The sequence below is a fragment of the Somniosus microcephalus genome, chromosome 3, assembly GCF_052327205.1.
Source record: "Somniosus microcephalus isolate GS21.2 chromosome 3, FLI_Smic_1.0, whole genome shotgun sequence".
Classification (NCBI taxonomy): Eukaryota; Metazoa; Chordata; class Chondrichthyes; order Squaliformes; family Somniosidae; genus Somniosus; species Somniosus microcephalus.
The window spans coordinates 19,949,581-19,976,355 of NC_140989.1; the positions used below are offsets into that span (position 1 = coordinate 19,949,581).

Below are 26,775 nucleotides of genomic sequence, written 5' to 3' on the forward strand. Positions count from 1 at the left end.
TCCCTAAATTCTTGCTGCAGGACCTCATCCCTCTTTTTACCTATGTCGTTGGTACCAATGTGGACCACGACCACTGGCTGTTCACCCTCCCCCTCCAGAATGCCCTGCAGCCGCTCAGTGACATCCTTGACCCTGGCACCAGGGAGGCAACAAACCATCCTGGATTCACGTCTACGGCCACAGAAACGCCTATCTGTTCCCCTTACTATAGAATCTCCTACCACTATTGCTCTCCCACTCTTTTTCCCCCCTTCCTGGGCAGCACGAGCACCCCCAGTGCCAGGAAGTTGGCTGCTGCTGCCTTCCCCTGGTGAGTCATCCCCCTCAACAGTATCCAAAGCGGTATACTTGTTTGAAAGGGGGATGTCCGCAGGGGTTCCCTGCACTACCTGCCTGCCTTTGTTGCTCCGCCTGATGGTCACCCCCTGTGCTGCCCTACCCTGAGGCGTGCACAACTCGCTAAACGTGTTATCCACGAGCCTTTCAGCATCGCGCACGCTCCAAAATTCATCCACCCGCAGCTCGAGCGCCACAATGCGGTCTACAAGTAGCTGCAGCTGGATGCATTTCCCGCAGACATGGTCGCCAGGGACACTGGCAGCATCCCTGACTTCCCACATAGAGCAGGAGGAGCAGAACACGGGTCTGAACTCTCCTGCCATGACTTACTCCTTTAATTACTTAAAAAAATTTATTCAATACCCCAGTTACAGGTATGCTCTAGGGCGCTTTATTTACCAACTATCCCCACTACACCACAGAAATTTAACACCACAGAATTCAAGCTTGTATTGAAAAAAGAGAAATACTCACCAACCAATCACCTACCTGCTCCCTGGTGACGTCACACACTGATTACTTTTTACCTCTCTCCCCGCTGCTGAGTTGGTCTCGGGCCTCGCCTCTCTCCGGTTTTTATACCGGTCTCACCACGCTGCTCCCGACTGGTCTCGGGCCTCGCTGGTCGCCGGGTTTTCTCCCGAGCTCCTCCTCGCTGCTCCCGCTGGTCCCGACTGGTCTCGGGCCTCGCCTCTCTCCGGTTTTTATACCGGTCTCACCACGCTGCTCCCGACTGGTCTCGGGCCTCGCTGGTCGCCGGGTTTTCTCCCGAGCTCCTCCTTGCTGCTCCCGCTGGTCCCGACTGGTCTCGGGCCTCGCTGCTCTCCGGTTTTTATACCGGTCTCACCACGCTGCTCCCGACTGGTCTAGGGCCTCGCTGGTCGCCGGGTTTTCTCCCGAGCTCCTCCTCGCTGCTCCCGCTGGTCCCGACTGGTCTCGGGCCTCGCCTCTCTCCGGTTTTTATACCAGTCTCACCACGCTGCTCCCGACTGGTCTCGGGCCTCGCTGGTCGCCGGGTTTTCTCCCGAGCTCCTCCTTGCTGCTCCCGCTGGTCCCGACTGGTCTCGGGCCTCGCTGCTCTCCGGTTTTTATACCGGTCTCACCACGCTGCTCCCGACTGGTCTAGGGCCTCGCTGGTCGCCGGGTTTTCTCCCGAGCTCCTCCTCGCTGCTCCCGCTGGTCCCGACTGGTCTCGGGCCTCGCCTCTCTCCGGTTTTTATACCGGTCTCACCACGCTGCTCCCGACTGGTCTCGGGCCTCGCTGGTCGCCGGGTTTTCTCCCGAGCTCCTCCTCGCTGCTCCCGCTGGTCCCGACTGGTCTCGGGCCTCGCCTCTCTCCGGTTTTTATACTGGTCTCACCACGCTGCTCCCGACTGGTCTCGGGCCTCGCTGGTCGCCGGGTTTTCTCCCGAGCTCCTCCTCGCTGCTCCCGCTGGTCCCGACTGGTCTCGGGCCTCGCCTCTCTCCGGTTTTTATACCGGTCTCACCACGCTGCTCCCGACTGGTCTCGGGCCTCGCTGGTCGCCGGGTTTTCTCCCGAGCTCCTCCTCGCTGCTCCCGCTGGTCCCGACTGGTCTCGGGCCTCGCCTCTCTCCGGTTTTTATACCGGTCTCACCACGCTGCTCCCGACTGGTCTCGGGCCTCGCTGGTCGCCGGGTTTTCTCCCGAGCTCCTCCTCGCTGCTCCCGCTGGTCCCGATTGGTCTCGGGCCTCGCCTCTCTCTGGTTTTTATACCGGTCTCACCACGCTGCTCCCGACTGGTCTCGGGCCTCGCTGGTCGCCGGGTTTTCTCCCGAGCTCCTCCTCGCTGCCCGCTGGTCCCGACTGGAGTACTGTGTGCAGTTCTGGTCACCTCACTATAGGAAGGATGTGATTGCTTTGGAGAGGGTGCAGAGAAGATTCACCAGGATGTTACCTGGGATGGAGCGCCTCAGCTATGAAGAGAGGCTGGACAGGCTGGGGTTGTTTTCCTTGGAGCAGAGAAGGCTGAGGGGGGACCTGATTGAGGTGTACAAAATGATGAGGGGCATAGATAGGGTAGATAAAGAGGAACCTTTCCCCTTAGTGGGGGGGTCAATAACAAGGGGGCATTGATTCAGGGTAAGGGGCAGGAGATTTAGAGGGGATTTGAGGGGGAACTTTTTCACCCAGAGGGTGGTTGGAATGTGGAACTCAATGCCTAAAAGGGTGGTAGAGGCAGGAACCCTCACAACATTCAAGAAGCATTTGGATGAGCACTTGAAATGCCATTGCATACAAGGCTATGGACCAAATGCTGGAAAATGGGATTAGACTGGACAGGGATGGATGGGCGGCGCAGACACGATGGGCCGAAGGGCCTCTTTCTGTGCTGTAAAACTCTATGACTCTATGACTCTATGACAGTGAGACACTCTCTACAGTGAGACACTCTCTACAGTGAGACACTCTCAAACAGTGAGTCACACTCTATAGTGAGACACTGTCTACAGTGAGACACTCTCTACAGTGAGACACTCGCTACATTGAGGCACTCTGTACAGTGATACACTCTCTAGAGTGAGACACTCTCTACAGTGATCCACTCTCTACAGTGAGACACTCTCTGCAGTGAGACACTCTCTTCAGTGAGACACTCTCTACAGTGAGACACTCTCTACAGTGAGACACTCTCTAACAGTGATCCACTCTCTACAGTGAGACACTCTCTACAGTGAGACACTCTCTTCAGTGAGACACATGCTAACAGTGAGACACTCTCTGCAGTGAGACACTCTCTGCAGTGAGGCACTCTCTACAGTGAGACACATGCTAACAGTGAGACACTCTCAACAGTGAGACACTCTCTGCAGTGAGACACTCTCTGCAGTGAGACACTCTCTAAAAATGAGGCAAAATCTACAGTGAGACACTCTACAGTGAGACACTCTCCACATTAAGATATTCTCTACAGTGAGACACTGTCTAACATTGAGGCACTCTCTAACAGTGAGACACTCTCTACAGTGTGACACTCTCTACAGTGAGATACTCACTACAGTGAGACATTCTCGAACAGTGAGGCACGTTCTAACAGTGAGGCACGTTCTAACAGTGAGACACCCTCTACAGTGAGACACTCTCTACAGTGTGACACTCTCTACAGTGTGACACTCTGTACAGTGAGACACTCTCTACAGTCAGACACTCTCTACAGTGAGGCACTCTCTAACAGTGAGACACTCTCTACAGTGAGACACTCTCTACAGTGTGACACTATCTACAGTGTGACACTCTCTACAGTGAGACACTACAGTGAGGCACTCTCTACAGTGAGGCACTCTCTACAGTGAGACACTCTCTACAGTGAGACACTCTCTACAGTCAGACACACTACAGTGAGACACTCTCGACAGTGAGGCACTCTCTACAGTGAGGCTCTCTCTAACAGTGAGAAACTGTCTAACAGTGAGACACTCTCTAACAGTGAGACAATCTCTACAGTGAGACACTCTCTACAGTGAGACACTCTGTACAGTGAGACACTCTGTACAGTGAGACACTCTGTACAGTGAGACACTCTCTACAGTGAGACACTCTTTACAGTGAGACACTCTCTTCAGTGAGACATTCTCTACAGTGAGACACTCTCGACAGTGAGACACTCTCTGCAGTGAGGCACTCTCTACTGTGAGACACACTCTACAGTGAGGCATTCTCTACAGTGAGACACTCTCTACAGTGAGACACTCTCTACAGTGAGACACACTCTACAGTGAGACACACTCGACAGTGAGGCATTCTCTACAGTGAGACACTCTCTACAGTGAGACACTCTCTACAGTGAGAAACTCTACAGTGAGACACTCTCAAAAGTGAGGCACTCTCGACAGCGAGACACTCTCTACAGTGAGGCAGTATCTACAGAGAGGCACTCACTACAGTGAGACACTCTCTACCGTGAGACACTCTCTACAGTCAGTCACAATCTGCAGTGAGACACTCTCTAACAGTGAAACACTCTCTACAGTGAGACCCTCTCTACAGTGAGATGCTCTCTACAGTGAGGCTCTCTCCAACAGTGAGGCACACTATACAGTGAGACACTCTCTAACAGTGAGGCACTCTCTGCAGTGAGGCTCTCTCTAACAGTGAGGCACTGTCCACAGTGAGGCACTCTCTATAGTGAGGCACTCTCTACAGTGAGACACTCTCTACAGTGAGACACTCTTTACAGTGAGACACTCTCTACAGTGAGGCACTCTCTACCAGTGAGAGACTCTGTACAGTGAGGCACTCCCTACAGTGAGGCACTCTCTAACAGTGATCCACTCTCTACAGTGAGTCACTCTCCACAGTGAGACACTCTCCACAGTGAGACACTCTCTACAGTGAGACACTCTCTACAGTGAGGCACTCTACAGTGAGACATTCTCTGCAGTGAGACACTCTCTACAGTGAGACACTCTACAGTGAGACATTCTCTGCAGTGATACACTCTCTACAGTGAGTCACTCTCTAACAGTGAGGCACTCGCTACAGTGAGACACTCTCTACAGTGAGACACTCTCTACAGTGAGGCTCTCTCTAACAGTGAGACACTCTCTAACAGTGAGGCACTCTCTACAGTGAGACACTCTGTACAGTGAGACACTGTACAGTGAGACACTGTACAGTGAGACACTCTGTACAGTGAGGCACTCTCTACAGTGAGGCACTCTCTACAGTGAGGCACTCTCTACAGTGAGACACTCTCTGCAGTGAGACACTCTCTAACAGTGAGACTGTCTCTACAGTGAGGCTCTCTCTACAGTGAGACACTCTCTACATTAAGATATTCTCTACAGTGAGACAATGTCTAACATTGAGGCACTCTCTAACAGTGAGACACTCTCTACAGTGAGACACTCTACAGTGAGACACTCTACAGTGAGACACTACAGTGAGGCATTCTCTACATTGAGACACTCTCTACAGTGAGAAACTCTACAGTGAGACACTCTCAAAAGTGAGGCACTCTCGACAGCGAGACACTCTCTACAGTGAGGCAGTATCTACAGAGAGGCACTCACTACAGTGAGACACTCTCTACCGTGAGACACTCTCTACAGTCAGTCACAATCTGCAGTGAGACACTCTCTAACAGTGAAACACTCTCTACAGTGAGACCCTCTCTACAGTGAGATGCTCTCTACAGTGAGGCTCTCTCCAACAGTGAGGCACACTATACAGTGAGACACTCTCTAACAGTGAGGCACTCTCTGCAGTGAGGCTCTCTCTAACAGTGAGGCACTGTCCACAGTGAGGCACTCTCTATAGTGAGGCACTCTCTACAGTGAGACACTCTCTACAGTGAGACACTCTTTACAGTGAGACACTCTCTACAGTGAGGCACTCTCTACCAGTGAGAGACTCTGTACAGTGAGGCACTCCCTACAGTGAGGCACTCTCTAACAGTGATCCACTCTCTACAGTGAGTCACTCTCCACAGTGAGACACTCTCCACAGTGAGACACTCTCTACAGTGAGACACTCTCTACAGTGAGGCACTCTACAGTGAGACATTCTCTGCAGTGAGACACTCTCTACAGTGAGACACTCTACAGTGAGACATTCTCTGCAGTGATACACTCTCTACAGTGAGTCACTCTCTAACAGTGAGGCACTCGCTACAGTGAGACACTCTCTACAGTGAGACACTCTCTACAGTGAGGCTCTCTCTAACAGTGAGACACTCTCTAACAGTGAGGCACTCTCTACAGTGAGACACTCTGTACAGTGAGACACTGTACAGTGAGACACTGTACAGTGAGACACTCTGTACAGTGAGGCACTCTCTACAGTGAGGCACTCTCTACAGTGAGGCACTCTCTACAGTGAGACACTCTCTGCAGTGAGACACTCTCTAACAGTGAGACTGTCTCTACAGTGAGGCTCTCTCTACAGTGAGACACTCTCTACATTAAGATATTCTCTACAGTGAGACACTGTCTAACATTGAGGCACTCTCTAACAGTGAGACACTCTCTACAGTGAGACACTCTACAGTGAGACACTCTACAGTGAGACACTACAGTGAGGCACTCTCTACATTGAGACACTCTACAGTGAGACACTCTCTACAGTGAGGCACTCTCTACAGTGAGACACTCTTTACAGTGAGGCACTCTCTACAGTGAGGCACTCTCTACAGTGAGACACTACAGTGAGACACTCTCTAACAGTGAGACACTCTCTACAGTGAGGCACTCTCTACAGTGAGGCACTCTCTACAGTGAGGCTCTCTCTAACAGTGAGGCACTCTCTACAGTGAGGCACTCTCTACAGTGAGGCACTCTCTACAGTGAGGCACTCTCTCACAGTGAGACACTCTCTACAGTGAGACACTCTCTACAGTGAGACACTCTCTACAGTGAGACACTCTCTAACAGTGAGACACTCTCTACAGTGAGACACTCTCTACAGTGAGACACTCTCTGCAGTGAGACACTGTCTACAGTGAGACAATCTCTACAGTGACGCACTCTCTACAGTGAGAAACTCTACAGTGAGACACTCAAAAGTGAGGCACTCTCTACAGTGAGGCACTCTCTACAGTGAGACTCTCTCTACAATGAGACACTCTCTACAGTGAGCCACTCTCTACAGTGAGCCACTCTCTACAGTGATGCACTCTCTACAGTGAGGCACTCACTAACAGTGAAACACTCTCTACAGTGAGACACTCTCTACAGTGAGACACTCTGCTGCGAGACAGTCTCTAACAGCGAGGCAGTATCTACAGAGAGACACTCACTACAGTGAGACACTCACTACAGTGAGACACTCTCTACAGTCAGGCACACTCTACAGTGAGACACTCTCTACAGTGAGACCCTCTCTACAGTGAGACACTCTCTACAGTGAGACACTCTCTACAGTCAGGCACATTCTACAGTGAGACACTCTCTACAGTGAGACACTCTCTACAGTGAGACACTCTCTACAGTGAGACAGTCTCTACAGTGAGGCACTCTCGAACAGTGAGACAGTCTCTACAGTGAGGCACTCTCTAACAGTGAGACACTCTCTACCGTGAGACACTCTCTACAGTCAGTCACACTCTGCAGTGAGACACTCTCTTCAGTGAGACACTCTCTTCAGTGAGACACTCTCTAACAGTGAGACAGTCTCTACAGTGAGGCACTCTCTACCGTGAGACACTCTCTACAGGCAGTCACACTCTGCAGTGATACAGTCTCTTCAGTGAGACACTCTCTACAGTGAGATACTCTCTAACAGTGAGGCACTCTCTACAGTGCGACACTCTCTACAGTGAGACACTCTCTAACAGTGAGACTGTCTCTACAGTGAGGCACTCTCTGCAGTGAGACACTCTCAAACAGTGAGTCACACTCTATAGTGAGACACTGTCTACAGTGAGACACTCTCTACAGTGAGACACTCGCTACATAGAGGCACTCTGTACAGTGATACACTCTCTAGAGTGAGACACTCTCTACAGTGAGACACTCTCTACAGTGAGTCACTCTCTACAGTGAGACACTCTCTACAGTGAGACACTCTCTACAGTGTGACACTCTCTGCAGTGAGACACTCTGTACAGTGATACACTGTCTACAGTGAGGCACTCTCTACAGTGAGGCACTCTCTGCAGAGAGTCACTCTCTACAGTGAGACACTCTCTACAGTGAGACACTCTCTACAGTGAGACACTCTCTGCAGTGAGACACTCTCTACAGTGAGACACTCTCTACAGTGAGACACTCTACAGTGAGACACTCTCTAACAGTGAGGCACTCTCTACAGTGAGGCACTCTCTGCAGTGAGGCTCTCTCTAACAGTGAGACACTCTGCAGCGAGACAGTCTCTAACAGCGAGGCTCTCTCTAACAGTGAGACACACTCTGCAGTGAGACACTCTCTTCAGTGAGACACTCTCTGCAGTGAGACACTCTCTAACAGTGAGGCACTCTCTACAGTGAGACACTCTACAGTGAGGTACTCTCTGCTGGGCGACACTCTCTACAGTGCGACACTCTCTACAGTGCGACACTCTCTACAGTGAGACACTCTCTACAGTGTGACACTCTCTACAGTGAGACACTCTACAGTGTGACACTCTCTACAGTGAGACACTCTCTACAGTGTGACACTCTCTACAGTGAGACACTCTGTACAGTGATACACTGTCTACAGTGAGGCACTCTCGACAGTGAGGCACTCTACAGTGAGTCACTCTCTACAGTGAGATTCTCTACAGTGAGACACTCTACAGTGAGACACTCTCTACAGTGAGACACTCTCTACAGTGCGACACTCTCTACAGTGAGACACTCTCTACAGTGAGGCACTCTCTACAGTGAGACACTCTCTACAGTGTGACACTCTCTACAGTGAGACACTCTACAGTGTGACACTCTCTACAGTGAGACACTCTCTACAGTGTGACACTCTCTACAGTGAGACACTCTGTACAGTGATACACTGTCTACAGTGAGGCACTCTCGACAGTGAGGCACTCTACAGTGAGTCACTCTCTACAGTGAGATTCTCTACAGTGAGACACTCTCTACAGTGAGACACTCTCTACAGTGAGACACCCTCTACAGTGAGACACTCTCTACAGTGAGACACTCTCTACAGTGAGACACTCTACAGTGAGGCACTCTCTACAGTGAGACACTCTACAGTGAGACACTCTCTAACAGTGAGGCACTCTCTACAGTGAGGCACTCTCTGCAGTGAGGCTCTCTCTAACAGTGAGACACTCTCTAACAGTGAGACACTCTCTTCAGTGAGACATTCTCTAACAGTGAGGCACCCTCTACAGTGAGGCACTCTCTACAGTGAGGCACTCTCTACAGTGAGACACTCTCTACAGTGAGGCACTCTCTACAGTGAGACTCTCTCAACAGTGAGGCACTCTCTACAGTGAGGCACTCTCTACAGTGAGACACTCTACAGTGAGACACTCTCTAACAGTGAGACACTCTCTAACAGTGAGGCACTCTCTACAGCGAGGCACTCTCTACAGTGAGGCACTCTCTACAGTGAGGCACTCTGTACAGTGAGACACTCTGTACAGTGAGACACTCTCTACAGTGAGACACTCTCTACAGTGAGACACCATTTACAGTGAGACACCATTTACAGTGAGACACTCTCTGCAGTGAGACACTCTCTACAGTGAGACACTCTCTGCAGTGAGACACTCTCTAAAGTGAGACACTCTCTACAGTGAGACACTCTCTACAGTGAGACACTCTCTACAGTGATGCACTCTCTACAGTGAGGCACTCACTAACAGTGAAACACTCTCTACAGTGAGACACTCTCTACAGTGAGACACTCTCTACAGTGAGACACTCTCTAACAGTGAGACACTCTCTTCAGTGAGACATTCTCTACAGTGAGTCACTCTCTAACAGTGAGGCACCCTCTACAGTGAGGCACTCTCTACAGTGAGGCACTCTCTACAGTGAGACACTCTCTACAGTGAGACACTCTCTACAGTGAGACACTCTCTACAGTGAGACACTCTCTACAGTCAGGCACACTCTACAGTGAGACACCCTCTACAGTGAGACACTCTCTACAGTGAGGCACTCTCTACAGTGAGGCACTCTCTACAGTGAGACACTCTCTACAGTGAGACACTCTCTACAGTGAGACACTCTCTACAGTGAGGCAGTATCTACAGAGAGACACTCACTACAGTGAGACACTCTCTACAGTGAGACACTCTCTACAGTGAGACACTCTCTACAGTGAGTCACTTTCTACAGTGAGACACTCTCTACAGTGAGACACTCTCTGCAGTGAGACACTCTCTGCAGTCAGGCACACTCGACAGTGAGACACTCTCTACAGTGAGACACTCTCTACAGTGAGACACTCTCTACAGTCAGGCACTCTCTACAGTGAGACACCCTCTACAGTGAGACACTCTCTACAGTGAGGCACTCTCTACAGTGAGACACTCTCTACAGTGAGACACTCTCTACAGTGAGACACTCTCTACAGTGAGGCACTCCCTACAGTGAGGCACTCCCTACAGTGAGACACTCTCTAACAGTGAGACAGTCTCTACAGTGAGACACTCTCTACAGTGAGATATTCTCTACAGGGCGACACTCTCTACAGTGAGACACTCTCTACAGTGAGACACTCTCTACAGTGAGACACTCTCTACAGTGAGACACTCTACAGTGAGGCACTCTCTACAGTGAGACACTCTACAGTGAGACACTCTCTAACAGTGAGGCACTCTCTACAGTGAGGCACTCTCTGCAGTGAGGCTCTCTCTAACAGTGAGACACTCTCTAACAGTGAGACACTCTCTTCAGTGAGACATTCTCTACAGTGAGACACTCTCTAACAGTGAGGCACTCTCTACAGTGAGGCACTCTCTACAGTGAGGCACTCTCTACAGTGAGACACTCTCTACAGTGAGGCACTCTCTACAGTGAGACTCTCTCAACAGTGAGGCACTCTCTACAGTGAGGCACTCTCTACAGTGAGACACTCTACAGTGAGACACTCTCTAACAGTGAGACACTCTCTAACAGTGAGGCACTCTCTACAGTGAGGCACTCTCTACAGTGAGGCACTCTCTACAGTGAGGCACTCTGTACAGTGAGACACTCTGTACAGTGAGACACTCTCTACAGTGAGACACCATTTACAGTGAGACACCATTTACAGTGAGACACTCTCTGCAGTGAGACACTCTCTACAGTGAGACACTCTCTACAGTGAGACACTCTCTACAGTGAGACACTCTCTACAGTGAGACACTCTCTACAGTGATGCACTCTCTACAGTGAGGCACTCACTAACAGTGAAACACTCTCTACAGTGACACACTCTACAGCGAGACAGTCTCTAACAGCGAGACACTCTCTACAGTGATGCACTCTCTACAGTGAGGCACTCACTAACATTGAAACACTCTCTACAGTGACACACTCTACAGTGAGTCACTCTCTAACAGTGAGGCACTCGCTACAGTGAGACACTCTCTACAGTGAGACACTCTCTACAGTGAGGCTCTCTCTAACAGTGAGACACTCTCTAACAGTGAGGCACTCTCTACAGTGAGACACTCTGTACAGTGAGACACTGTACAGTGAGACACTGTACAGTGAGACACTCTGTACAGTGAGGCACTCTCTACAGTGAGGCACTCTCTACAGTGAGGCACTCTCTACAGTGAGGCACTCTCTACAGTGAGACACTCTCTGCAGTGAGACACTCTCTAACAGTGAGACTGTCTCTACAGTGAGGCTCTCTCTACAGTGAGACACTCTCTACATTAAGATATTCTCTACAGTGAGACACTGTCTAACATTGAGGCACTCTCTAACAGTGAGACACTCTCTACAGTGAGACACTCTACAGTGAGACACTCTACAGTGAGACACTACAGTGAGGCACTCTCTACAGTGAGACACTCTTTACAGTGAGGCACTCTCTACAGTGAGGCACTCTCTACAGTGAGACACTACAGTGAGACACTCTCTAACAGTGAGACACTCTCTACAGTGAGGCACTCTCTACAGTGAGGCACTCTCTACAGTGAGGCTCTCTCTAACAGTGAGGCACTCTCTACAGTGAGGCACTCTCTACAGTGAGGCACTCTCTACAGTGAGGCACTCTCTCACAGTGAGACACTCTCTACAGTGAGACACTCTCTACAGTGAGACACTCTCTACAGTGAGACACTCTCTAACAGTGAGACACTCTCTACAGTGAGACACTCTCTACAGTGAGACACTCTCTGCAGTGAGACACTGTCTACAGTGAGACAATCTCTACAGTGACGCACTCTCTACAGTGAGAAACTCTACAGTGAGACACACAAAAGTGAGGCACTCTCTACAGTGAGGCACTCTCTACAGTGAGACTCTCTCTACAATGAGACACTCTCTACAGTGAGCCACTCTCTACAGTGAGCCACTCTCTACAGTGATGCACTCTCTACAGTGAGGCACTCACTAACAGTGAAACACTCTCTACAGTGAGACACTCTCTACAGTGAGACACTCTGCTGCGAGACAGTCTCTAACAGCGAGGCAGTATCTACAGAGAGACACTCACTACAGTGAGACACTCACTACAGTGAGACACTCTCTACAGTCAGGCACACTCTACAGTGAGACACTCTCTACAGTGAGACCCTCTCTACAGTGAGACACTCTCTACAGTGAGACACTCTCTACAGTCAGGCACATTCTACAGTGAGACACTCTCTACAGTGAGACACTCTCTACAGTGAGACACTCTCTACAGTGAGACACTCTCTACAGTGAGACACTCTCTACAGTGAGACAGTCTCTACAGTGAGGCACTCTCGAACAGTGAGACAGTCTCTACAGTGAGGCACTCTCTAACAGTGAGACACTCTCTACCGTGAGACACTCTCTACAGTCAGTCACACTCTGCAGTGAGACACTCTCTTCAGTGAGACACTCTCTTCAGTGAGACACTCTCTAACAGTGAGACAGTCTCTACAGTGAGGCACTCTCTACCGTGAGACACTCTCTACAGGCAGTCACACTCTGCAGTGATACAGTCTCTTCAGTGAGACACTCTCTACAGTGAGATACTCTCTAACAGTGAGGCACTCTCTACAGTGCGACACTCTCTACAGTGAGACACTCTCTAACAGTGAGACTGTCTCTACAGTGAGGCACTCTCTGCAGTGAGACACTCTCAAACAGTGAGTCACACTCTATAGTGAGACACTGTCTACAGTGAGACACTCTCTACAGTGAGACACTCACTACATAGAGGCACTCTGTACAGTGATACACTCTCTAGAGTGAGACACTCTCTACAGTGAGACACTCTCTACAGTGAGTCACTCTCTACAGTGAGACACTCTCTACAGTGAGACACTCTCTACAGTGTGACACTCTCTGCAGTGAGACACTCTGTACAGTGATACACTGTCTACAGTGAGGCACTCTCTACAGTGAGGCACTCTCTGCAGAGAGTCACTCTCTACAGTGAGACACTCTCCACAGTGAGACACTCTCGACAGTGAGACACTCTCTGCAGTGAGACACTCTCTACAGTGAGACACTCTCTACAGTGAGACACTCTACAGTGAGACACTCTCTAACAGTGAGGCACTCTCTACAGTGAGGCACTCTCTGCAGTGAGGCTCTCTCTAACAGTGAGACACTCTGCAGCGAGACAGTCTCTAACAGCGAGGCTCTCTCTAACAGTGAGACACACTCTGCAGTGAGACACTCTCTTCAGTGAGACACTCTCTGCAGTGAGACACTCTCTAACAGTGAGGCACTCTCTACAGTGAGACACTCTACAGTGAGGTACTCTCTGCTGGGCGACACTCTCTACAGTGCGACACTCTCTACAGTGCGACACTCTCTACAGTGAGACACTCTCTACAGTGTGACACTCTCTACAGTGAGACACTCTACAGTGTGACACTCTCTACAGTGAGACACTCTCTACAGTGTGACACTCTCTACAGTGAGACACTCTGTACAGTGATACACTGTCTACAGTGAGGCACTCTCGACAGTGAGGCACTCTACAGTGAGTCACTCTCTACAGTGAGATTCTCTACAGTGAGACACTCTCTACAGTGAGACACTCTCTACAGTGAGACACTCTCTACAGTGCGACACTCTCTACAGTGAGACACTCTCTACAGTGAGGCACTCTCTACAGTGAGACACTCTCTACAGTGTGACACTCTCTACAGTGAGACACTCTACAGTGTGACACTCTCTACAGTGAGACACTCTCTACAGTGTGACACTCTCTACAGTGAGACACTCTGTACAGTGATACACTGTCTACAGTGAGGCACTCTCGACAGTGAGGCACTCTACAGTGAGTCACTCTCTACAGTGAGATTCTCTACAGTGAGACACTCTCTACAGTGAGACACTCTCTACAGTGAGACACCCTCTACAGTGAGACACTCTCTACAGTGAGACACTCTCTACAGTGAGACACTCTACAGTGAGGCACTCTCTACAGTGAGACACTCTACAGTGAGACACTCTCTAACAGTGAGGCACTCTCTACAGTGAGGCACTCTCTGCAGTGAGGCTCTCTCTAACAGTGAGACACTCTCTAACAGTGAGACACTCTCTTCAGTGAGACATTCTCTAACAGTGAGGCACCCTCTACAGTGAGGCACTCTCTACAGTGAGGCACTCTCTACAGTGAGACACTCTCTACAGTGAGGCACTCTCTACAGTGAGACTCTCTCAACAGTGAGGCACTCTCTACAGTGAGGCACTCTCTACAGTGAGACACTCTACAGTGAGACACTCTCTAACAGTGAGACACTCTCTAACAGTGAGGCACTCTCTACAGCGAGGCACTCTCTACAGTGAGGCACTCTCTACAGTGAGGCACTCTGTACAGTGAGACACTCTGTACAGTGAGACACTCTCTACAGTGAGACACTCTCTACAGTGAGACACCATTTACAGTGAGACACCATTTACAGTGAGACACTCTCTGCAGTGAGACACTCTCTACAGTGAGACACTCTCTGCAGTGAGACACTCTCTACAGTGAGACACTCTCTACAGTGAGACACTCTCTACAGTGAGACACTCTCTACAGTGATGCACTCTCTACAGTGAGGCACTCACTAACAGTGAAACACTCTCTACAGTGAGACACTCTCTACAGTGAGACACTCTCTACAGTGAGACACTCTCTAACAGTGAGACACTCTCTTCAGTGAGACATTCTCTACAGTGAGACACTCTCTAACAGTGAGGCACCCTCTACAGTGAGGCACTCTCTACAGTGAGGCACTCTCTACAGTGAGACACTCTCTACAGTGAGACACTCTCTACAGTGAGACACTCTCTACAGTGAGACACTCTCTACAGTCAGGCACACTCTACAGTGAGACACCCTCTACAGTGAGACACTCTCTACAGTGAGGCACTCTCTACAGTGAGACACTCTCTACAGTGAGACACTCTCTACAGTGAGACACTCTCTACAGTGAGACACTCTCTACAGTGAGGCAGTATCTACAGAGAGACACTCACTACAGTGAGACACTCTCTACAGTGAGACACTCTCTACAGTGAGACACTCTCTACAGTGAGTCACTTTCTACAGTGAGACACTCTCTACAGTGAGACACTCTCTGCAGTGAGACACTCTCTGCAGTCAGGCACACTCGACAGTGAGACACTCTCTACAGTGAGACACTCTCTACAGTGAGACACTCTCTACAGTCAGGCACTCTCTACAGTGAGACACCCTCTACAGTGAGACACTCTCTACAGTGAGGCACTCTCTACAGTGAGACACTCTCTACAGTGAGACACTCTCTACAGTGAGACACTCTCTACAGTGAGACACTCTCTACAGTGAGGCACTCCCTACAGTGAGACACTCTCTAACAGTGAGACAGTCTCTACAGTGAGACACTCTCTACAGTGAGATATTCTCTACAGGGCGACACTCTCTACAGTGAGACACTCTCTACAGTGAGACACTCTCTACAGTGAGACACTCTCTACAGTGAGACACTCTACAGTGAGGCACTCTCTACAGTGAGACACTCTACAGTGAGACACTCTCTAACAGTGAGGCACTCTCTACAGTGAGGCACTCTCTGCAGTGAGGCTCTCTCTAACAGTGAGACACTCTCTAACAGTGAGACACTCTCTTCAGTGAGACATTCTCTACAGTGAGACACTCTCTAACAGTGAGGCACTCTCTACAGTGAGGCACTCTCTACAGTGAGGCACTCTCTACAGTGAGACACTCTCTACAGTGAGGCACTCTCTACAGTGAGACTCTCTCAACAGTGAGGCACTCTCTACAGTGAGGCACTCTCTACAGTGAGACACTCTACAGTGAGACACTCTCTAACAGTGAGACACTCTCTAACAGTGAGGCACTCTCTACAGTGAGGCACTCTCTACAGTGAGGCACTCTCTACAGTGAGGCACTCTGTACAGTGAGACACTCTGTACAGTGAGACACTCTCTACAGTGAGACACCATTTACAGTGAGACACCATTTACAGTGAGACACTCTCTGCAGTGAGACACTCTCTACAGTGAGACACTCTCTACAGTGAGACACTCTCTACAGTGAGACACTCTCTACAGTGAGACACTCTCTACAGTGATGCACTCTCTACAGTGAGGCACTCACTAACAGTGAAACACTCTCTACAGTGACACACTCTACAGCGAGACAGTCTCTAACAGCGAGACACTCTCTACAGTGATGCACTCTCTACAGTGAGGCACTCACTAACATTGAAACACTCTCTACAGTGACACACTCTACAGTGAGTCACTCTCTAACAGTGAGGCACTCGCTACAGTGAGACACTCTCTACAGTGAGACACTCTCTACAGTGAGGCTCTCTCTAACAGTGAGACACTCTCTAACAGTGAGGCACTCTCTACAGTGAGACACTCTGTACAGTGAGACACTGTACAGTGAGACACTGTACAGTGAGATACTCTCTAACAGTGAGGCACTCTCTACAGTGCGACACTCTCAAACAGTGAGACTGTCTCTACAGTGAGGCACTCTCTGCAGTGAGACACTCTCAAACAGTGAGTCACACTCTATAGTGAGACACTGTCTACAGTGAGACACTCTCTACAGTGAGACACTCGCTACATAGAGGCACTCTGTACAGTGATACACTCTCTAGAGTGAGACACTCTCTACAGTGAGACACTCTCTACAGTGAGTCACTCTCTACAGTGAGACACTCTCTACAGTGAGACACTCTCTACAGTGTGACACTCTCTGCAGTGAGACACTCTGTACAGTGATACACTGTCTACAGTGAGGCACTCTCTACAGTGAGGCACTCTCTGCAGAGAGTCACTCTCTACAGTGAGACACTCTCTGCAGTGAGACACTCTGTACAGTGATACACTCTCTGCAGTGAGACACTCTCTACAGTGAGACACTCTCTACAGTGAGACACTCTACAGTGAGACACTCTCTAACAGTGAGGCACTCTCTACAGTGAGGCACTCTCTGCAGTGAGGCTCTCTCTAACAGTGAGACACTCTGCAGCGAGACAGTCTCTAACAGCGAGGCTCTCTCTAACAGTGAGACACACTCTGCAGTGAGACACTCTCTTCAGTGAGACACTCTCTGCAGTGAGACACCCTCTAACAGTGAGGCACTCTCTACAGTGAGACACTCTCTACAGTGAGGTACTCTCTGCTGGGCGACACTCTCTACAGTGCGACACTCTCTACAGTGAGACACTCTCTACAGTGTGACACTCTCTACAGTGAGACACTCTACAGTGTGACACTCTCTACAGTGTGACACTCTCTACAGTGAGACACTCTGTACAGTGATACACTGTCTACAGTGAGGCACTCTCGACAGTGAGGCACTCTACAGTGAGTCACTCTCTACAGTGAGATACTCTACAGTGAGACACTCTCTACAGTGAGACACTCTCTACAGTGAGACACTCTCTACAGTGCAACACTCTCTACAGTGAGACACTCTCTACAGTGAGGCACTCTCTACAGTGAGACACTCTCTACAGTGTGACACTCTCTACAGTGAGACACTCTACAGTGTGACACTCTCTACAGTGAGACACTCTCTACAGTGTGACACTCTCTACAGTGAGACACTCTGTACAGTGATACACTGTCTACAGTGAGGCACTCTCGACAGTGAGGCACTCTACAGTGAGTCACTCTCTACAGTGAGATTCTCTACAGTGAGACACTCTCTACAGTGAGACACTCTCTACAGTGAGACACCCTCTACAGTGAGACACTCTCTACAGTGAGACACTCTCTACAGTGAGACACTCTACAGTGAGGCACTCTCTACAGTGAGACACTCTACAGTGAGACACTCTCTAACAGTGAGGCACTCTCTACAGTGAGGCACTCTCTGCAGTGAGGCTCTCTCTCACAGTGAGACACTCTCTAACAGTGAGACACTCTCTTCAGTGAGACTTTCTCTAACAGTGAGGCACCCTCTACAGTGAGGCACTCTCTACAGTGAGGCACTCTCTACAGTGAGACACTCTCTACAGTGAGGCACTCTCTACAGTGAGACTCTCTCAACAGTGAGGCACTCTCTACAGTGAGGCACTCTCTACAGTGAGACACTCTACAGTGAGACACTCTCTAACAGTGAGACACTCTGTACAGTGAGACACTCTGTACAGTGAGACACTCTCTACAGTGAGACACTCTCTACAGTGAGACACCATTTACAGTGAGACACCATTTACAGTGAGACACTCTCTGCAGTGAGACACTCTCTACAGTGAGACACTCTCTGCAGTGAGACACTCTCTACAGTGAGACACTCTCTACAGTGAGACACTCTCTACAGTGAGACACTCTCTACAGTGATGCACTCTCTACAGTGAGGCACTCACTAACAGTGAAACACTCTCTACAGTGAGACACTCTCTACAGTGAGACACTCTCTACAGTGAGACACTCTCTAACAGTGAGACACTCTCTTCAGTGAGACATTCTCTACAGTGAGACACTCTCTAACAGTGAGGCACCCTCTACAGTGAGGCACTCTCTACAGTGAGGCACTCTCTACAGTGAGACACTCTCTACAGTGAGACACTCTCTACAGTGAGACACTCTCTACAGTGAGACACTCTCTACAGTCAGGCACACTCTACAGTGAGACACCCTCTACAGTGAGACACTCTCTACAGTGAGGCACTCTCTACAGTGAGACACTCTCTACAGTGAGACACTCTCTACAGTGAGACACTCTCTACAGTGAGGCAGTATCTACAGAGAGACACTCACTACAGTGAGACACTCTCTACAGTGAGACACTCTCTACAGTGAGACACTCTCTACAGTGAGTCACTTTCTACAGTGAGACACTCTCTACAGTGAGACACTCTCTGCAGTGAGACACTCTCTGCAGGCAGGCACACTCGACAGTGAGACACTCTCTACAGTGAGACACTCTCTACAGTGAGACACTCTCTACAGTCAGGCACTCTCTACAGTGAGACACCCTCTACAGTGAGACACTCTCTACAGTGAGGCACTCTCTACAGTGAGACACTCTCTACAGTGAGACACTCTCTACAGTGAGACACTCTCTACAGTGAGGCACTCCCTACAGTGAGGCACTCCCTACAGTGAGACACTCTCTAACAGTGAGACAGTCTCTACAGTGAGACACTCTCTACAGTGAGATATTCTCTACAGGGCGACACTCTCTACAGTGAGACACTCTCTACAGTGAGACACTCTCTACAGTGAGACACTCTACAGTGAGGCACTCTCTACAGTGAGACACTCTACAGTGAGACACTCTCTAACAGTGAGGCACTCTCTACAGTGAGGCACTCTCTGCAGTGAGGCTCTCTCTAACAGTGAGACACTCTCTAACAGTGAGACACTCTCTTCAGTGAGACATTCTCTACAGTGAGACACTCTCTAACAGTGAGGCACTCTCTACAGTGAGGCACTCTCTACAGTGAGGCACTCTCTACAGTGAGACACTCTCTACAGTGAGGCACTCTCTACAGTGAGACTCTCTCAACAGTGAGGCACTCTCTACAGTGAGGCACTCTCTACAGTGAGACACTCTACAGTGAGACACTCTCTAACAGTGAGACACTCTCTAACAGTGAGGCACTCTCTACAGTGAGGCACTCTCTACAGTGAGGCACTCTCTACAGTGAGGCACTCTGTACAGTGAGACACTCTGTACAGTGAGACACTCTCTACAGTGAGACACCATTTACAGTGAGACACCATTTACAGTGAGACACTCTCTGCAGTGAGACACTCTCTACAGTGAGACACTCTCTACAGTGAGACACTCTCTACAGTGAGACACTCTCTACAGTGATGCACTCTCTACAGTGAGGCACTCACTAACAGTGAAACACTCTCTACAGTGACACACTCTACAGCGAGACAGTCTCTAACAGCGAGACACTCTCTACAGTGATGCACTCTCTACAGTGAGGCACTCACTAACATTGAAACACTCTCTACAGTGACACACTCTACAGTGAGTCACTCTCTAACAGTGAGGCACTCGCTACAGTGAGACACTCTCTACAGTGAGACACTCTCTACAGTGAGGCTCTCTCTAACAGTGAGACACTCTCTAACAGTGAGGCACTCTCTACAGTGAGACACTCTGTACAGTGAGACACTGTACAGTGAGACACTGTACAGTGAGACACTCTGTACAGTGAGGCACTCTCTACAGTGAGGCACTCTCTACAGTGAGGCACTCTCTACAGTGAGGCACTCTCTACAGTGAGACACTCTCTGCAGTGAGACACTCTCTAACAGTGAGACTGTCTCTACAGTGAGGCTCTCTCTACAGTGAGACACTCTCTACATTAAGATATTCTCTACAGTGAGACACTGTCTAACATTGAGGCACTCTCTAACAGTGAGACACTCTCTACAGTGAGACACTCTACAGTGAGACACTCTACAGTGAGACACTACAGTGAGGCACTCTCTACAGTGAGACACTCTCTACAGTGAGACACTCTCTACAGTGAGGCACTCTCTACAGTGAGACACTCTTTACAGTGAGGCACTCTCTACAGTGAGGCACTCTCTACAGTGAGACACGACAGTGAGACACTCTCTAACAGTGAGACACTCTCTACAGTGAGGCACTCTCTACAGTGAGGCACTCTCTACAGTGAGGCTCTCTCTAACAGTGAGGCACTCTCTACAGTGAGGCAATCTCTACAGTGAGGCACTCTCTACAGTGAGGCACTCTCTCACAGTGAGACACTCTCTACAGTGAGACACTCTCTACAGTGAGACACTCTCTACAGTGAGACACTCTCTAACAGTGAGACACTCTCTACAGTGAGACACTCTCTACAGTGAGACACTCTCTGCAGTGAGACACTGTCTACAGTGAGACAATCTCTACAGTGACGCACTCTCTACAGTGAGAAACTCTACAGTGAGACACTCAAAAGTGAGGCACTCTCTACAGTGAGGCACTCTCTACAGTGAGACTCTCTCTACAATGAGACACTCTCTACAGTGAGCCACTCTCTGCAGTGAGCCACTCTCTACAGTGATGCACTCTCTACAGTGAGGCACTCACTAACAGTGAAACACTCTCTACAGTGAGACACTCTCTACAGTGAGACACTCTGCTGCGAGACAGTCTCTAACAGCGAGGCAGTATCTACAGAGAGACACTCACTACAGTGAGACACTCACTACAGTGAGACACTCTCTACAGTCAGGCACACTCTACAGTGAGACACTCTCTACAGTGAGACCCTCTCTACAGTGAGACACTCTCTACAGTGAGACACTCTCTACAGTCAGGCACATTCTACAGTGAGACACTCTCTACAGTGAGACACTCTCTACAGTGAGACACTCTCTACAGTGAGACACTCTCTACAGTGAGACAGTCTCTACAGTGAGGCACTCTCGAACAGTGAGACAGTCTCTACAGTGAGGCACTCTCTAACAGTGAGACACTCTCTACCGTGAGACACTCTCTACAGTCAGTCACACTCTGCAGTGAGACACTCTCTTCAGTGAGACACTCTCTTCAGTGAGACACTCTCTAACAGTGAGACAGTCTCTACAGTGAGGCACTCTCTACCGTGAGACACTCTCTACAGGCAGTCACACTCTGCAGTGATACAGTCTCTTCAGTGAGACACTCTACAGTGAGATACTCTCTAACAGTGAGGCACTCTCTACAGTGCGACACTCTCTACAGTGAGACACTCTCTAACAGTGAGACTGTCTCTACAGTGAGGCACTCTCTGCAGTGAGACACTCTCAAACAGTGAGTCACACTCTATAGTGAGACACTGTCTACAGTGAGACACTCTCTACAGTGAGACACTCGCTACATAGAGGCACTCTGTACAGTGATACACTCTCTAGAGTGAGACACTCTCTACAGTGAGACACTCTCTACAGTGAGTCACTCTCTACAGTGAGACACTCTCTACAGTGAGACACTCTCTACAGTGTGACACTCTCTGCAGTGAGACACTCTGTACAGTGATACACTGTCTACAGTGAGGCACTCTCTACAGTGAGGCACTCTCTGCAGAGAGTCACTCTCTACAGTGAGACACTCTCTGCAGTGAGACACTCTGTACAGTGATACACTCTCTGCAGTGAGACACTCTCTACAGTGAGACACTCTCTACAGTGAGACACTCTACAGTGAGACACTCTCTAACAGTGAGGCACTCTCTACAGTGAGGCACTCTCTGCAGTGAGGCTCTCTCTAACAGTGAGACACTCTGCAGCGAGACAGTCTCTAACAGCGAGGCTCTCTCTAACAGTGAGACACACTCTGCAGTGAGACACTCTCTTCAGTGAGACACTCTCTGCAGTGAGACACTCTCTAACAGTGAGGCACTCTCTACAGTGAGACACTCTCTACAGTGAGGTACTCTCTGCTGGGCGACACTCTCTACAGTGCGACACTCTCTACAGTGAGACACTCTCTACAGTGTGACACTCTCTACAGTGAGACACTCTACAGTGTGACACTCTCTACAGTGTGACACTCTCTACAGTGAGACACTCTGTACAGTGATACACTGTCTACAGTGAGGCACTCTCGACAGTGAGGCACTCTACAGTGAGTCACTCTCTACAGTGAGATTCTCTACAGTGAGACACCCTCTACAGTGAGACACTCTCTACAGTGAGACACTCTCTACAGTGCGACACTCTCTACAGTGAGACACTCTCTACAGTGAGGCACTCTCTACAGTGAGACACTCTCTACAGTGTGACACTCTCTACAGTGAGACACTCTACAGTGTGACACTCTCTACAGTGAGACACTCTCTACAGTGTGACACTCTCTACAGTGAGACACTCTGTACAGTGATACACTGTCTACAGTGAGGCACTCTCGACAGTGAGGCACTCTACAGTGAGTCACTCTCTACAGTGAGATTCTCTACAGTGAGACACTCTCTACAGTGAGACACTCTCTACAGTGAGACACCCTCTACAGTGAGACACTCTCTACAGTGAGACACTCTCTACAGTGAGACACTCTACAGTGAGGCACTCTCTACAGTGAGACACTCTACAGTGAGACACTCTCTAACAGTGAGGCACTCTCTACAGTGAGGCACTCTCTGCAGTGAGGCTCTCTCTAACAGTGAGACACTCTCTAACAGTGAGACACTCTCTTCAGTGAGACATTCTCTAACAGTGAGGCACCCTCTACAGTGAGGCACTCTCTACAGTGAGGCACTCTCTACAGTGAGACACTCTCTACAGTGAGGCACTCTCTACAGTGAGACTCTCTCAACAGTGAGGCACTCTCTACAGTGAGGCACTCTCTACAGTGAGACACTCTACAGTGAGACACTCTCTAACAGTGAGACACTCTCTAACAGTGAGGCACTCTCTACAGTGAGGCACTCTCTACAGTGAGGCACTCTGTACAGTGAGGCACTCTGTACAGTGAGACACTCTGTACAGTGAGACACTCTCTACAGTGAGACACTCTCTACAGTGAGACACCATTTACAGTGAGACACCATTTACAGTGAGACACTCTCTGCAGTGAGACACTCTCTACAGTGAGACACTCTCTGCAGTGAGACACTCTCTACAGTGAGACACTCTCTACAGTGAGACACTCTCTACAGTGAGACACTCTCTACAGTGATGCACTCTCTACAGTGAGGCACTCACTAACAGTGAAACACTCTCTACAGTGAGACACTCTCTACAGTGAGACACTCTCTACAGTGAGATACTCTCTAACAGTGAGACACTCTCTTCAGTGAGACATTCTCTACAGTGAGACACTCTCTAACAGTGAGGCACCCTCTACAGTGAGGCACTCTCTACAGTGAGGCACTCTCTACAGTGAGACACTCTCTACAGTGAGACACTCTCTACAGTGAGACACTCTCTACAGTGAGACACTCTCTACAGTCAGGCACACTCTACAGTGAGACACCCTCTACAGTGAGACACTCTCTACAGTGAGGCACTCTCTACAGTGAGACACTCTCTACAGTGAGACACTCTCTACAGTGAGACACTCTCTACAGTGAGACACTCTCTACAGTGAGTCACTTTCTACAGTGAGACACTCTCTACAGTGAGACACTCTCTACAGTCAGGCACACTCTACAGTGAGACACCCTCTACAGTGAGACACTCACTACAGTGAGACACTCTCTACAGTGAGACACTCTCTACAGTGAGACACTCTCTACAGTGAGTCACTTTCTACAGTGAGACACTCTCTACAGTGAGACACTCTCTGCAGTGAGACACTCTCTGCAGTCAGGCACACTCGACAGTGAGACACTCTCTACAGTGAGACACTCTCTACAGTGAGACACTCTCTACAGTCAGGCACTCTCTACAGTGAGACACCCTCTACAGTGAGACACTCTCTACAGTGAGGCACTCTCTACAGTGAGACACTCTCTACAGTGAGACACTCTCTACAGTGAGACACTCTCTACAGTGAGACACTCTCTACAGTGAGGCACTCCCTACAGTGAGGCACTCCCTACAGTGAGACACTCTCTAACAGTGAGACAGTCTCTACAGTGAGACACTCTCTACAGTGAGATATTCTCTACAGGGCGACACTCTCTACAGTGAGACACTCTCTACAGTGAGACACTCTCTACAGTGAGACACTCTACAGTGAGGCACTCTCTACAGTGAGACACTCTACAGTGAGACACTCTCTAACAGTGAGGCACTCTCTACAGTGAGGCACTCTCTGCAGTGAGGCTCTCTCTAACAGTGAGACACTCTCTAACAGTGAGACACTCTCTTCAGTGAGACATTCTCTACAGTGAGACACTCTCTAACAGTGAGGCACTCTCTACAGTGAGGCACTCTCTACAGTGAGGCACTCTCTACAGTGAGGCACTCTCTACAGTGAGGCACTCTCTACAGTGAGACACTCTCTACAGTGAGGCACTCTCTACAGTGAGACTCTCTCAACAGTGAGGCACTCTCTACAGTGAGGCACTCTCTACAGTGAGACACTCTACAGTGAGACACTCTCTAACAGTGAGACACTCTCTAACAGTGAGGCACTCTCTACAGTGAGGCACTCTCTACAGTGAGGCACTCTCTACAGTGAGGCACTCTGTACAGTGAGACACTCTGTACAGTGAGACACTCTCTACAGTGAGACACCATTTACAGTGAGACACCATTTACAGTGAGACACTCTCTGCAGTGAGACACTCTCTACAGTGAGACACTCTCTACAGTGAGACACTCTCTACAGTGAGACACTCTCTACAGTGAGACACTCTCTACAGTGATGCACTCTCTACAGTGAGGCACTCACTAACAGTGAAACACTCTCTACAGTGACACACTCTACAGCGAGACAGTCTCTAACAGCGAGACACTCTCTACAGTGAGGCAGTATCTACAGAGAGACACTCACTACAGTGAGACACTCTCTACAGTGAGTCACTTTCTACAGTGAGACACTCTCTACAGTGAGACACTCTCTGCAGTGAGACACTCTCTGCAGTCAGGCACACTCGACAGTGAGACACTCTCTACAGTGAGACACTCTCTACAGTGAGACACTCTCTACAGTCAGGCACACTCTACAGTGAGACACCCTCTACAGTGAGACACTCTCTACAGTGAGACACTCTCTACAGTGAGACACTCTCTACAGTGAGACACTCTGTACAGTGAGACACTCTCTACAGTGAGGCACTCCCTACAGTGAGGCACTCCCTACAGTGAGACACTCTCTAACAGTGAGACAGTCTCTACAGTGAGACACTCTCTACAGTGAGATATTCTCTACAGGGCGACACTCTCTACAGTGAGACACTCTCTACAGTGAGACACTCTCTAACAGTGAGACTGTCTCTACAGTGAGACGCTCTCTACAGTGAGGCACTCTCTACAGTGAGGCTCTCTCTAACAGTGAGACACTCTCTTCAGTCAGACACTCTCTGCAGTGAGATACTCTCTACAGTGATACACTCTCGACAGTGAGACACCCTCTACAGTGAGACACCCTCTCCAGTGAGACACTCTCTGCAGTGAGACACTCTCTGAAGTGAGATACTCTCTGCAGTGAGACACAGTTCAGTTCAGTTCAGTTCAAATGCTTTATTGGCATGAAAGTTTACAGAGAACCATATTGCCAAAGCTTACATAGCAAAAAGGTACAGTTTTCCAACATTCTGTAGGTGTCAATCGATTTGACATTTGTTGGGTATCTCCAATATTACTTTTAAACAATATTAATTTTAAACAGTCTTTCTACTTCATTTGGTACGTTCAATATTAATTTTAAACAGTCTTACTTTTAAACAGTCCTCAGGTTGTGACATGTTGTTACATATTTAGCCCCAAGGTATGGTCTGTCTCCTTCTCCTAGGACTAATCTCAATTTTGACAGATCATCCAATTCCTTGAAATCTGGGGTTGTTTGGCTTAGCTTGTTGAATAATATGTTT

General features: G+C 49.4%; 1 protein-coding gene across 1 annotated transcript in view; it reads left to right on the forward strand.

Moving 5' to 3' along the window:
- nmbr (neuromedin B receptor) overlaps positions 1-26,775 on the forward strand; it is a 255,458-nt gene that overhangs the window by 50,823 nt on the left and 177,860 nt on the right. The gene's annotated exons all lie outside the window — the stretch shown is intronic.